The sequence below is a fragment of the Mustela nivalis genome (assembly GCF_964662115.1).
Source record: "Mustela nivalis genome assembly, chromosome: 10".
Classification (NCBI taxonomy): Eukaryota; Metazoa; Chordata; class Mammalia; order Carnivora; family Mustelidae; genus Mustela; species Mustela nivalis.
The window spans coordinates 42508199-42521924 of NC_139029.1; the positions used below are offsets into that span (position 1 = coordinate 42508199).

Here is a 13726-nt window from a genome sequence, read left to right on the forward strand (position 1 = left end):
ACACTCTTAATGGCATCTGTAAAATAACAGGGTTGGGCTGTTAGAGCAGTCAGGGTTCTTAGTGGCAAAGAACAAATATTGCCTCTGGGCAATTTAAGAAGAAAAGGAACTGATGGAAAGGATATTGGCCAGTTCACAGGATTACCAGGAAGCCTAAAGAACCAGACCCAGAGAACCGGCAAGAACAGGGAACTTTGCACAGGCAAAACCAGGGCCAGAATCTCAGTGAGGGACCCGACTCCATGGGGCCACTGTGGCCAATGTGTCCTGAATGCTTGGTGTCACAGTCAGTGTCCCTGTCAGCAGGGGTGTCCGGTGCCCGTTGGTCATGCCTCCCTCGGGAACTAGATGTTGCTGCCTTTGCTGCTACCCTTGGAAAGAATTCTCAACTCTCCATCCTTCTTTGAGCCACTCACTTCTGACTCCAAAGCCCGAGCAGGGGCATCGGACATCTTCCGGAGTTGGGTAATGTGGTAGAGCCCTCGCTGCTGGGGATACTGGAAAGCAGAGCTTCCTAGAGAGGGAGGCCAGCTCTGTGGCCCGTCAACGCTCCTCAGATGGGGAGCTCCCATCTGTCTACCAATCCATGTATCTACCAGCAAAATGAGAATGGAGATGGCCCTCCCCAACCCTCCTCCCCATTATCCTGAGCAGCCTATGCAAGCCACAGACGTCTTGGCCACATCGTTGCTTTGCCACAGAAAACTTGGTTCTCTTTTACAAGCCCTTAATTCTAGGTGCTTGGGAGACCTACCCTGTATGTCCTTGCGTTATGTGCTTATTTGAGCCGCTGAAGCTAGCCTGTTTTTCCCTGCCTCCCAGCCCTAAAAATAGGGCATTATTAAATAGCCTAATAACCTGGTCAGCGCACCCAGAGTGCAGCAGGCCTGTGTTGCTTCGTATTTTTAGCGGGCAGATGCTCTTTCTATTGGAGTGTCTATTTTTAAACTCACCAAATGTCAATTCTCACTCAACGGTCGATTCCCATTCTCAAAGACACGCTGGTTGGTTGGTTGGTTGTTTTCATGGAAGAATTTACTGTGCAACACAAAAAGCACACGATGAATGCTTGGGGGGAATAGAAGTAACCTTTCTTTTCTTGCCCATGCTTCCTTCTTTTTACGTGGCCAAGAACGAGGAGACTCATTGAAGAAGGAATTTCAGAAGTAAAGGGTTGAGGATCTTGGAGGAGTTCATGCACCTTCTTCCTTCTTCTTCTTCTTCTTCATTTTTATTTTTATTTTTTTCAAAGATTTTATTTATTTATTTGACAGAGAGAAATCACAAGTAGGCAGAGAGGCAGGCAGAGAGAGAGAGAGGAGGAAGCAGGCTCCCTGCTGAGCAGAGAGCCCGATGCGGGACTCGATCCCAGGACCCTGAGATCATGACCTGAGCCAAAGGCAGCGGCTTAACCACTGAGCCACCCAGGCGCCCATTCTTTTTTTTTTTTTTTTTAAATGCACCTTCTTTTAATGCATATTTCACATATCTGCTTCCTTAGGCAAGTAGCTTGCATTTAAAATAGCCAGGCTGTGGGAGCGGAGAAAGCGTTATAAAATCATTCAGCGTGAATGGCTGATTCGGGCTTAATTTGTTACTACTCCAAGGTAACACAGAGGTGTGAATATAAAGTAATGTGACTGAAGTTTTCAAAACCTCCAGAGATCTTACACATCCAAATGAATGTGGAACTCCTCAAAGGGCCTCCTCTGGGAGTCATTGTCTGACAGGATCATTTTGCTCAAAGTGTTTTTGGAATTCCCTTTCCTGAACCACCTTCCCAGGTACGGCTCAGGCTCCGGATGTCCTCCGTGGGAGTGGTCCCGGATGTGCTTGGGCAGGGTGCGGTTCCTGTTCAGGAAAAGATGCTGTCCGGCTCTGGGGTGGGGGATGGGGTGGTGTGAGTATGGTCACAGCGGAGCTGGCGTGAGCTTGTTCTTCCCAAGAACAGAGGATTTGGGTTCTAATCCTCTCTCTCCATTGATAAGCTTTGTCAAGCTACTCACTGTCTTAGAACATCGGTCTCTTTGAGTATTAAAAAAAGGCAATCCCAGCTCCCTGGTGGTGTGGTTGTGAAAGTGAGGTGTAGTCACATGTGTGGAGCTCTGGCACTTGGTAAAAATCCAAAAAAAATTTTTTTTTTTTTTTAAAGATTTGTTGTATTTATTTGAGAGAGAGAGTGCACGTATGAGTGGGGTTGGAGGGGAAGGTGCAGAGAGAAGTAGGCTCCCTGCAGAGCAAGGAGCCTGACCTGGGTGGGGCTTAATCCAGGACCCTGGGATCATGACCTTAACTGACTCAGCCACTCAGGGCTCTGGAAAAGTGTTAATACCCTTTCGTAAGGCACAGTTCCCCAACACACTTTGTCCAGCCAAACGTGCGGCGTGGCTCTCCCACTTCAAGCCTCCTGTGCCTTCACTCATGCTCTTCCCCGTCCTGTCCTCCATCTCTGCTCCCCCTTCCCTCATACACACTCTGCATGTCCAAATCCCTCTTCTCCTTTAAGGTCTGGTTCAAATAAAAAGAATACTAATGAACAGAGAGGTTAAGCAATTTGCTTGAGGTCTCACAACTCTTATGTAAGTGCTCGAGCCAGGCTTCTGGCCTAGGCGGTCAGATGCTAGTGTCACAGTGTGGTGTCTACACGACGTGTAGGCTATGTTACACTTACATGTGTAAAAGTCTCCACATGCGGATTCTACCTTCTTCATGCGACTTCCCAGATCCCACTTGGGAAACACCCTCTTCTGCCATCGAATCCTATATATTCCATTTATCGAACATTCCTAATGAAATATTCTCTGAGTGCTCAGTGAGGGGTATCTGTTCTCCTAATAGCCTTCTTAGCGCTTTGCATGATCTTTGCAGTTGCTCAAGAATATTTGTTGAGTGAATTGTTTAAAAATGCAAATCTGGTCATGTGTCTCCTTTGTGTAAAATGTTCCATTTACTTTAGGATAAAAACTAAATTCCCCAACACAGCCTGAAGATGCTGAGTGATAAGTCCCCACACCACAAGTGGCAGCTGGCACCACCCTCCGCCCAGCCCACTGTTCCCCAGCTCACAGCCACTCTCCCTCCACTCTTCCACCCACCTTACTCCCCTGGGACTTTGCACTTGCTTTCTCACTACCTGGAAGACTGAGCTCTCTTTCCCCACCTTGACCTTGGCTCTGGTCAGGGCTCTCTCAGGACCCATGGTTGGGTCAACCCACGGTTGTTATGTTGCCTCAGGGTACCTGAGGGAAGCACCCCTCTGCCCAGCTCGGGGACGGATGTGTCACATCCTGGTCTGGCCTGCCCAGCCCTGTGAGCGGGGACCCACCTTGTGGCTCTGGCTCTGCCCTCAGTCTCTTGCTGGGACACTCTAACTGGTTGACACTTGGGGGTTAGGGCCTGAACTCTGTGGGGGCCTCTGGGGCAACAAAAGCTGACTGTCCAGTCTGGCTTGCCCTGTCACAGAGACGACATGCTCTGACTTCATGCCAGAGATCGATCCCGACAGTGGCATTTTCTGGAGGGAACTGTACCCTTCATCTCCCCTTGGTTCTGACACTCTGACTGCCAGCAGGCCTGGCTCAAAGCCATCTTTGCAAAGAGAAATTTTTATAGCCTGATTGGTTTAATTTTGTTTTCTTCCCAAATTCCTATCCCCAGGCAGAAATAGTTTCTAAACAGCTTTTGTCCCATGAAGGATAGGATGAGGGAACCATGCAGGGAAGGAAAGAGAGCAGGACAAGGACACCTAGATTGGAAATAGGTTAGTCCCTCATTTAATAAGAACGTGTTATTTTTATAAGACTAGGTAACACTTATTAAACATCTAACAGGATCCTGGGTACTCTTCTAGGAACTTGTACATACATTCGCTCTTTTAATTTTTTAAATTTTCTTAATTAGAACCCTGAGTTAGATTCTATTATTATTCTCACCTTATGGATTAGAGGAGATCCAGAGAGCTGTCCAAGGTCAATAAGTAGCAAGGAACAGGGGTTGGGGGGACTCCCTGTTTGAGACTCCGTGTTCCAGACTTCGTGTTCGAGAGTCGACTCGAAGCCGACCCAATGTTGGCCTTGGGAATGAGAATATCAAATTAAATCGTGGTTCCCAGTGTAGGTGTCCAGCAAGGAATGCTCGTCAAAACAGCAGATTCTAGAGAGATCCTAGCATGACCCAGTATGTCCCCCAGGCGTCCCCATGTCCATGATTATTTTGGAGATGCTTATTCCCATTCCCTGGGAAGCGGTCTGGTGTCAAAAAGAGCATGTGTGTTTAGCATCACATAGACCTGGATTTGAAACTGGACTCAGCCTCTTCCATCTGAATAGATGGGTCCACGACATCAATGTGACTCAGTATTCTCATCTTGAAGATGGTCATTGTGATTCACAACTTGCACAGCTGTGAGGACTGCCTCAGGAAACACCATACAGCTTCTTGCCCTGGACCTGGCATGTAGACTGACAGCAATAAATGGTAGTTATTAATATGGCACTGATGTGAAGGGAAGCTCTAAATACTTTTATTATGATCCTCCTCCTCCCGCATTTTGTTATGAACTAATAAATTCCCCCATTAATATTTGAGTGAAGGTGTGCTGTCTTTGGGAGGCCTGGTTAAAAAGAAAACACCGTAAAGGAAAAACACTTGAAATAAGATCAATCTAAATGATGAAGTCTTAATTAGTTAAGTAAATATTTACTGTGCATGCTGGAAAGTCAGATGGTAACTTGCAAAAAAAAAAAAAAAAAAAAAAAGCCTGAAATTAGTAATGCCAACAACAGCTGCCTTCATTTAGCTAGGGTTTACTCTGTGTTTGGGTCCTTCATTTTACTGTTAATCTTTGTGGGGATGGTATTGTTACCATTCCACTGAGCAAGTTTAGGAAGCCCTGAGAGTGGGTGGTAGGGAAAACCTTCAAGCATAGGCCCAAGTACAGTGTCCATACTTTCCTCTTTATACTTTTCTACTCTGGGGGATGGCACTCTCACTTTGGGGAAAATATCCCAAGTAGGTAACTTAAAAAGGAAAGAAGGTCAATTGTTAAAACACAAACAACACCCCCACAAATATTTGCAGCTCTCATTCATCACGTGGACCCCAAATTGGAAGGTGGAGAGGTGAGCTGTTACACGTGAACAAAACAGAGCTGATTTCAAAAGACAAGGACATGAATTATGTCAGCAGGGCAGGTCTGAACCGTCTGTTGAGTAAAAAGGATGGAATGCAAAATAGGGCCACGGAGAGTATTTACACACTTCTCAGCTCAGAGTTAGAGAAAACTGATGTCTGCATACTGATACGGACTGGGAGTATTTAGAGTTAAGTGAATGAATGGTGTATGATGAACTTCCTTGTATTTTTGGGCAGTGCAGTGTAAATACTGTAGTCACTTACAAAGAGGGGGAAAACATATAGAACCAAGTTTTCTTTTTTTTTTTTTTTTTGAGATTTTTATTTCTTTATTTGATAGAACGAGCACAAGTAGGCCGAGCCGCAGGCAGAGGGAGAGGAGAAGCAGACTCCCCACTGAACAGAGAGCCTGATGTGGGGCTTGATTCCAGGACCCTGGGATCATGACCCAAGCAAAAGCCAGATGCCCAACCGACGGAGCCAACCAGACGCCCCTGTTTGTTTGTGTTTTAAAGGAGGTAGAGAGGTGCCTGGGTGCCTATCTCCATTGACAGTTTGCCTTTGGCTCAGGTCATGATCAGGGTTCTGGATTGAACCCTGCGTTGGGCTCTCTGTTTGGTGTGGGGGCATGGGGGAACAGGGAAGCTGGTGTGTGTGTGTTTGTGTGTGTGTGTTTCTCTCTCAAGCAAATGAATAAATCTTAAAAAAAAGGAGTAGACCATTTAAAAAACTATCTAGATTTAAGTGGTAAAAATAAAACACTGAAACAAAAAGTGATTAGTATCTTGAAAGGGATTTATTTATGCCAGTGGTTCCTCACCTGGAATTTGAAGATTCTTAGAGGTGTACCAAGGTAGAGAGGAGCTCCAGATTTTTGCTGTATTTATGTGCATGTTTAATCATCTTGGCAATGGCTAAGGACACTGGAGCTTGAATTCTGCTATCAGATCAACTGAGTTGGGATTTCAGCTTTGTTACCTGCTTGCAAAGTGATGATGGTGAGCTCATCTCTGTTTCCTTGTCAGAAAAAGAGGGTAATGTCCTCTCATAATAATGACCCTCAAGGATAACTGCCAGGCACATGGTGAGTTTTCCATGAATTCTTCTTCTTCTTTCTTTTTTAAGATTTTATTTTTAAGCAATCTCTATACCCCACATGGGGCTCGAACCTACAACCAGGAGATCAAGATTCATGTTCCACTGACTGATTTAACACTCCAGCCACTAGTCCCCCTGTAAACTCTTCTTAAACTCTGAAGCTCCTCTGCTTTGATCTGGAATTACACCAATTCAGCACTAATTTTGTTACCTTAAGCTGATCAGAAGCTTTGATTGCCAGTTGTTCTAAGTACTTTGCAGTTTTTGTCTCATTAGATCCCTATGGCGACCCTGTAGCATAGGAATTGTTATATCTTTTTACATCTGGGGAAATGGAGGCAGAGAGATGATAAGAAATTTGTTCCAGGTCAAAGTTAAAAAGCTATTAAGTGGGGTGCCTGAGTGGTTCAGTGGGTTAAGCATCTGCCTTCAGCCCAGGTCATGATCCCAGGGTCATGGATTGAGCCCCATGTCAGGCTTCCTGCTCAGGGGTGAACCTGCTTTTCCCTCTCCTCCCTGCTCCTGCTCCTGCAGTCCCTCCCTCTCTCTCTCTTTCTCTAAAAAACAACAAAAACTATTAAGTGGAAGTTCTGGGGCAAATCTGTCTGGGTGAGGGGTTGGGTGAGCTTGGTAGTGGGTATTGTGGAGGGCACATAGTGCATGTAGCACTAGGTGTGGGTGCATAAACAATGAATTTTGGAACACTGAAAAAAATTAAATTTTTAAAATTAAAAAAGATAAAAAAAAAAAAGATGTTCTTTGAGACACATCTCACAATAGTAAAACATTAGAAACACCGCAAATAGGATGCAAATAGACAGGTGAATTAGGATCCATTCCTAAGATGGAATGAGTGGGCTCAACTTGTCCCTTGTACCCTTGCTCTGCGGAGGCTTTGGCTCTGCCGGTCTTGCTCTTTTAGGCCACAGTGATGTCAAAAGGACAAGAAAATGAGAGCAAAGATGAGCAGGAGTATTAAAGACCCTGGTGTGGAAGGATCTGTGACATGTCAGGGAATGGAGGAGATAAAGGGAACATTTTTTAAAGATGTTCTGGTTGCACAAATCCCCTTCATGGGGTTGCAAAATACAAAGGACTTGACTTCTTTAACAATCACTTTAACAATCACTTTCTGGAGCTCGGATCCTATGCCAGTGGCAGCACTTTGCAGCAGGGTCAAGGTCATAGTCTACTTGGATTGCCATAGCATTGTCACCAGGTCGTAGGAGCCCAGGCCAGGGGCAGGGGTGGGAGGTGAGGGGTGAGGGGTTGGGGGCGGCCCTTGAAACCACCAGAGCAGGAAGCACAAGGGGAATAAGCAGGTTCTGAGAAATCCCTATGTGCCGGTGCTGGCACCCCATTCAAGCCAGGGTATACCCCTACCTGGGCCTCTCTGGGGCTAGTATAAGCCCCAAACACAGAAACACATGGTGTGGCTGTCGTGCAGTCAGGGGACCAGTGGTAGTTGGCCCAGGGGTACGCTCAGGCAGGGAGGAGCTCCACTTGGATAAGTGGTAGAATGGCTTTAGGCTATCAAACCAGGCTTCCTGGAGGAAACAGCTGCTAAACTGAGTCTTGGGGGAAGAGAGAAGGCGGGAGGGGGACGATGTTCCAGAAGGAGGGACTTATATGGGCAAAGACAGTAAGCCCAGAGATAGCGTCATGTGCTTAGGGGACTAGAAGCCTGTCCATGTGACCAGAGGAGCAAGTCTGCGGTGAGGAATGGGAGCTGCTGGGGCTGAGGAGGAGATCAGGACCCGGTCATGGCCACTTTGGCCCCCTCAGTCACCTGGGCCACTGGCTCTTGAGTGAGGGGTTGTAATTAAGGAGCATTTTGTTGGTTGGTGTGTTTTTAGTATGGGAGGAACTTGAGCAAGTCTGCAGGCTTATTGGTGGTGGTGAGAGAGCAAGGTGGGAAGAGAGACGAGGGTCTGCACCAAGCGTCTGGGCCCCTCAGGAGCAGAAGCCTTTGTGGAAACAGTGAAAGGGGCAGAGAAAAGGTGAGGTATTTGGGAGCTGATATAAATTCTCTTGCGGCAGGATGGACAGCTCAGAGGGTGCATACATTGTTATCTGTCTTTTCTCAAAGAAGTTGTAAAGAGTGTGCCTGTTTTCAGGGGTGGGCAGGGATGGGAATGAGAGAGCAAACCACGGAGTAGCCACAGCTGTCAGAGGTGGGGTCCATGGATAGGGAAACCATGAACCAGTCGGCCTGTGCTGCTTTCTCCAGCAGCACCTGGGGAGCTGGGAGCAGGAGTTGAGAAGACCAACTGAGGCAGACGAGGCAGTCATGCAAGGTTGGCGAGGAGGTAAAGGACAGTGGCTTTCAGGCAAATCCATCAAGGGCTGAGCTTGAGCGGCAAGGAAGGAACAGAAAAGGGGTTGCTAGGTTAGGAGATAAGGGGGGATCAAAGGCAAAGAAATTACGGTTAGGTCCATAGTTTTCCCCTATGCTAGGATGGCCAGCTGTGGCTGTACTACCTTGCTGCTTGGCATTGCCTAAGTAATTTTACTTTCCTGGGCCTCAGCCTCCCCATAAGATTATAGAATCACTGTGACATTCTCGACTTCCAACCATGTAGGATTGTGCGGGCTTCCGAGTGAGGCACTTTCTGTACCTTCTACTGGAGGTGCCCACCCGGTGCGAATCATTTTCTGCACAGAAGAGAGCCAGCCCTGGGGTTGGGAATGAGGTGTGAGATCTCAGTTCATCAGGGCACTGGCGAAGCCAGAGCCCTAGCTGCCATTGCCCCAAAGTTCGCATTCAGGTTACTTTGCCTCAGAGGTCTCAGTAAACATTAACTAACATACTGACTGACCTTGGACAAGCTACTGAACAATTCATCACTTGGTTTACTTAACCGTAAAGGAAAAGCAAGTAGTTGTATACTCAAGGTAGCCACAAAAAAGTGCATCTCAGAATGGTTGGGGGAACACAGGTACACACAGAAATGGCTATTCCTGGAAAGGCCATGCATGGCCTTAGGTTGGATTTCCTAGAAGCAGAGCCTGAGGCAGGGATTCTTGTTCAAGAGATGTACTGGGAGAGCACTCCCTGGGAAGGAGATAGAGGGAAGTGGCATAAGGCAGAGGAGAAAAGACAAGCAAGAATGCAGTCTCCTCCCGAGTCTGACTCCAGCCAGCTTCCACGGGAAAGCTCTAGACCATGAAGGTTGCCATTTCACAGTAAGAGACTGGACCTTTTGTACTCAAAGGTCAGCCCGTTATTGGTTGAGGTTTATGGACAAGTGAAACAGAAGAAGGAGTGGTATATTCTTTCTGGTGAGGGTGGTCTTGTTTGGTTCATTTCTGTATAGAAGGGGACAGGAGAATTTTGTCAGCAACACTCACACTGGGTAGGAAGAGGGACACCTGTGAGACCCCCTATAGCTACTCTCGTAATAATAAATAGCAGTTTTATCTTCAGATCTATGGAGGATGGAAAATTACATATAGGTAGTTAAAAAGAGAAAAAAAGGTAGCCTTACCATCTGTGCAGAATTAAAAGTCTTAAAGGTCACCTGCATCCCATAAACATTACTTACCCTTCCAATGACAAACCACTAGAACTGCTCTCAACCTTTCCACATATATATAGTAAATTACACACTACCTTCAAAGAATTAATATCCCTAATATTTAAAGAGCTTCTATAAATCAATAAAAACTAAGATCCTGATAATTATATTGGTATATATATTGATTATTATTAATCAATAATCCACCAGGGAGGAAATACAAATAGCTAACAGACATTTAAAAATTTTCCCAAACTTGCTAATAATCAAAGAAACACAAAGGAAAGGAATATACAAATTTTTGTCTGTCGAATTATAAAAATTTTATTTTATTTTTAGAGATTGTATTTATTTATTTGAGAGAGAGAAAGGAAGAGACAGAGCACAAGCAGAAGGGGAGGGGCAAAGGGAGAGGGAGAAGCAGACTCCCCACTGAGCAGGGAGCCTGACTCAGGGCTCAAACCCAAGACCCTGGGGTCACGACCTGAGCTGAAGGCAGATGCCTAACCAACTGAGTCACCCAGGTGCCCCCAGTTACAAAGACTTTAAAATAAGAGCCCACAAAGCTGTAAAGGATAAGGAGAGATAGTTGCTCTCTACATAGCAGGTGGGAATGTAGATTAGTCTACCTATTCTTTTTTTAAAAAGATTTATTTATTTATATTAGAGAGAGAGAGCGAGCGAGCGAGAGAGAGCATGAATAGGAGGAGCAGAGGGAAGAAGAAAGACTTAAGAAGACTCTGTGTTGAGCTTGGTGCCCCATGTGGGACTCGATCCCATGACTCTGAGATCACGACCTGGGCTGAAACCAAGAGTTGGTTGCTCAACTGACTATACCACCCAGGTTCCCCAGATTAGTCTAGCTATTTGTAGAAAATATTTTGATAATCATGAGATTTAAAAATGTTCAAGGTCTTTGATTTGTACTTCTACTCCTCCTAAGAGTCATTCTAAGGAAATAATCTGTAGGTTTCACTATTATACACAATAGTCTCTCCTCGCACCCCCCCCCCCCCAACTTTATCCACAGTTTTAGTTTTCACAGTTTCAGTGACCATGGTCAACCATCGGCTGAAAGCAGATGGTCCTCTTTCTGATAGATCTTCAAAAGGTCAGTAGTAGCCTAATGCTATGTTACAGTATCTACATCATTTCTCTTATGTCTTCTCATCACATAGGCACATTATCATGTCTCTTCATCAGAAGAAGAAGAAGCAGAGGAAGAAGGAGAAGGATAAGTAGATTATAATGAGATATTTTGAGAGTGAGAGAGAGACCACACTCACATGACTTTTATGATTGTTCTTGTTTTTATAATCATTCTCTTTTATTATTAGTTACTGTTGTTAGTCTCTTGCTGTGCCTAATTTATAAATTAAACTTTATCACAGGTTTGTATGTATAGTGTATGTGTGTTTATGTACAGGCTATATATATGGCTCAGAACTATCTGTGGTTTCAGGCATCCACTGGGGATCTTGGAACGTATCCCCCCATGGATAAGAGGTAACTACGATCATGGGATAGGGAAATTGCTATGTATTAGGCATTGTGCTGAGTGCATTAGTATGCATTATTTTATTTAACTTATACAATTGCTTTATTAATCAGGTGGGTACTTTCATGCAGTCTCTTTTTACAAGTGAGGAAACTGAGACCCAAGGAAGTTACATAAAGGCTAATTGTGGAGAATTGGGGGAGCTGGGGTTATCTGACTCTAGTTGTATGAGCTCTTCATAACCTCACTTACTCTATGGACTCATTAATACATAGCTCCAAGAAGAGGGTGAAAAACTATCTTTTTTACAAAATAATTAAGTCAGGCAAATTGTTCCTTGCTCCATTGATCAGAGAAACTCAGTGTTTCTAATTAAATCAGAGAGATTTAATTAGGGTTCCTGGGGCTGTCACCTAGTCCTTTGGAAAGTTTTGTGATGAGTTTTACATAAAAATATAAAAAAGTCCTAAGTTCCTCTGTGTAAAATGGTGACGTCAGCTGTTGAGTTTGGCACCTTTTTGGGTTGGGGTAGCTGTGAACTCAGAGAGGTTTCTAACAACAACCCATTAATGAACCAATTAATTGTTCATCCTTGTTTACTTGTTAATGTTTCCCCCAAACCCTGAGCTCTGTAAGAGCAGGGATGGTGTCTGGGGTGCCTAGGTGACCCAGTCGGTTAAAACACGGACTTTGGCTCAGGTCACCTGAAGGTCTGCCTTCATCTCAGGGTCCTAGGATGGAGCCCTGGGTCATCATCATCACTGTCGTGGTCATTGTCTTTATCAGTCTCTGCTCAGCGGGGAGTCTGCTCCTCCCTCTCCCTCTCTCCTTGAGTGTGCCCCCCCACAAATAAATAAATAAATCTTAAAAAAGAAAGAGCAGTGATTGCATCTGTCTCAGTCATTAAAATAATCTTAGAAGATGAGAATGGGTTATGGGCAAGCATCCAGCAGTGTCTGCTAAGCTCCCACATGTATAAAAGAAGACATGTCACAAGAATGGTTATTTAGTGGCATTTTTGGCATTTGTAAAAAAAAAAAATTGGAAGGACATCTGGGTTGCTTCTAGTTTTTTACTGTTACAAACGAGCTGCTGTAAACATTTATGGACAGGTTTTTACATGGATGTAAGTTGTCATTTTTCTGGAATAAATACCTAGGAATGCTATTGCTGGTTTGTATTGGAGTTGCCTGGCTCATTCTTTTAAAAACTGATGTACTGTTTTCTAGAATGGATGTACATTCTGACCAACAATGTGTGAGAGATCGGTTTCTCAGAACCCTTACCAGCATCTGCTGTTGTCCTTCTTTTATTTTAGCCGTTGGAATGGATTTGTAGTGACATAGCCCTGTGGTTTTAATTTGCATCTCCCGAATGGCTAACAACATTAAACATCTTCTCATCTGCTTATTTACCATCCATGCATCCTCTTCAGTGAAATGTCTCTACACACCTTTTTCCTACTTTCTAACTTAAGTTGTTTTTTATTTTGACTTTCAAATTTTGAGCAATGTTTATCCAGCCCTTTGTCAGCTGTGGGGTTCATAGACATTTTCTCCCTGTCTGTAGTTAGCCATTTTCTCCTCTTCACAGGGTCTTTCAGAGAGCAAAACATTTTAATATCTACAAAGTACCTTTTTATTCCGTTTTTCTTTTATGTATCTTTAACATTTTTTATTTCTTTCTTTTTTTTTTTTTTCCACCAAGATTTATAGCTTTACACTTTACATCGCAGCCTGTAATCCATTTGAGGTCACTTTTGTATAAGGTGTGAGATTCAGGTTGAGGTTCATTTTTTCCTGCTTCTTTGGATGTTTAATTACCCCAGAGTCATTTATTGAAAAGGCCATTCTTCTTCCATTGGGTGACTTTTGTATTTGGGTGTTTGTGTGAATCTATTTTTTTTTTAAAGATTTTATTTATTTATCAGAGAGAGAGACGGGGAGAGAGCAAGCACAGGCAGACAGAATGGCAGGCAGAGGCAGAGGGAGAAGCAGGCTCCCTGCCGAGCAAGGAGCCCGATGTGGGACTCGATCCCAGGATGCTGGGATCATGACCTGAGCCAAAGGCAGCTGCTTAACCAACTGAGCCACCCAGGCGTCCCTGTGTGAATCTATTTTTGGGTTCTCTCTTCTGTTCCATTGATCTATGTTTCTATCCCCCCTACCAATGCCACGGTCTTGATTACTGTAGTTATAGAATAAATCCCAAAAGCAGGGAGTCTGATTTCTCCCATATTCTTCTTTTTCAAGATTGTCTTAGCTATTCTAGGTCCTTTGTTTCCAAATAAATTTTAGAATAAGCTTCTCTAGATCTACAAAAAAGAACTTAGATGAGAATCACATTCAGCTTAGAGATTAATTTGAGAAGGACTGACATTTTTACTATGTCCAATCTTTCTTTTTCTTTTTTAATTAATATATAATGTATTATTTGCTCCAGGGGTATAGGTCTGTGAATCATCAGGCTTACACATTTC

At 44.4% G+C, this 13726-nt stretch overlaps 1 long non-coding RNA gene across 4 annotated transcripts in view; it reads left to right on the forward strand.

The window, feature by feature from the left end:
• The first annotated feature begins 1672 nt into the window (after positions 1–1672).
• LOC309842135 overlaps positions 1673–13726 on the forward strand; it is a 31950-nt gene continuing 19896 nt past the window's right edge. For 3 of the 4 annotated variants that reach the window (XR_014299515.1, XR_014299516.1, XR_014299517.1), the window contains exons 1-3: positions 1673–1784; positions 6159–6217; positions 10795–10860. This is a non-coding gene — a long non-coding RNA (uncharacterized lncRNA). The remainder of the gene's footprint in view (positions 1785–6158; positions 6218–10794; positions 10861–13726) is intronic. The other variant, XR_014299518.1, reaches the window with a different exon arrangement.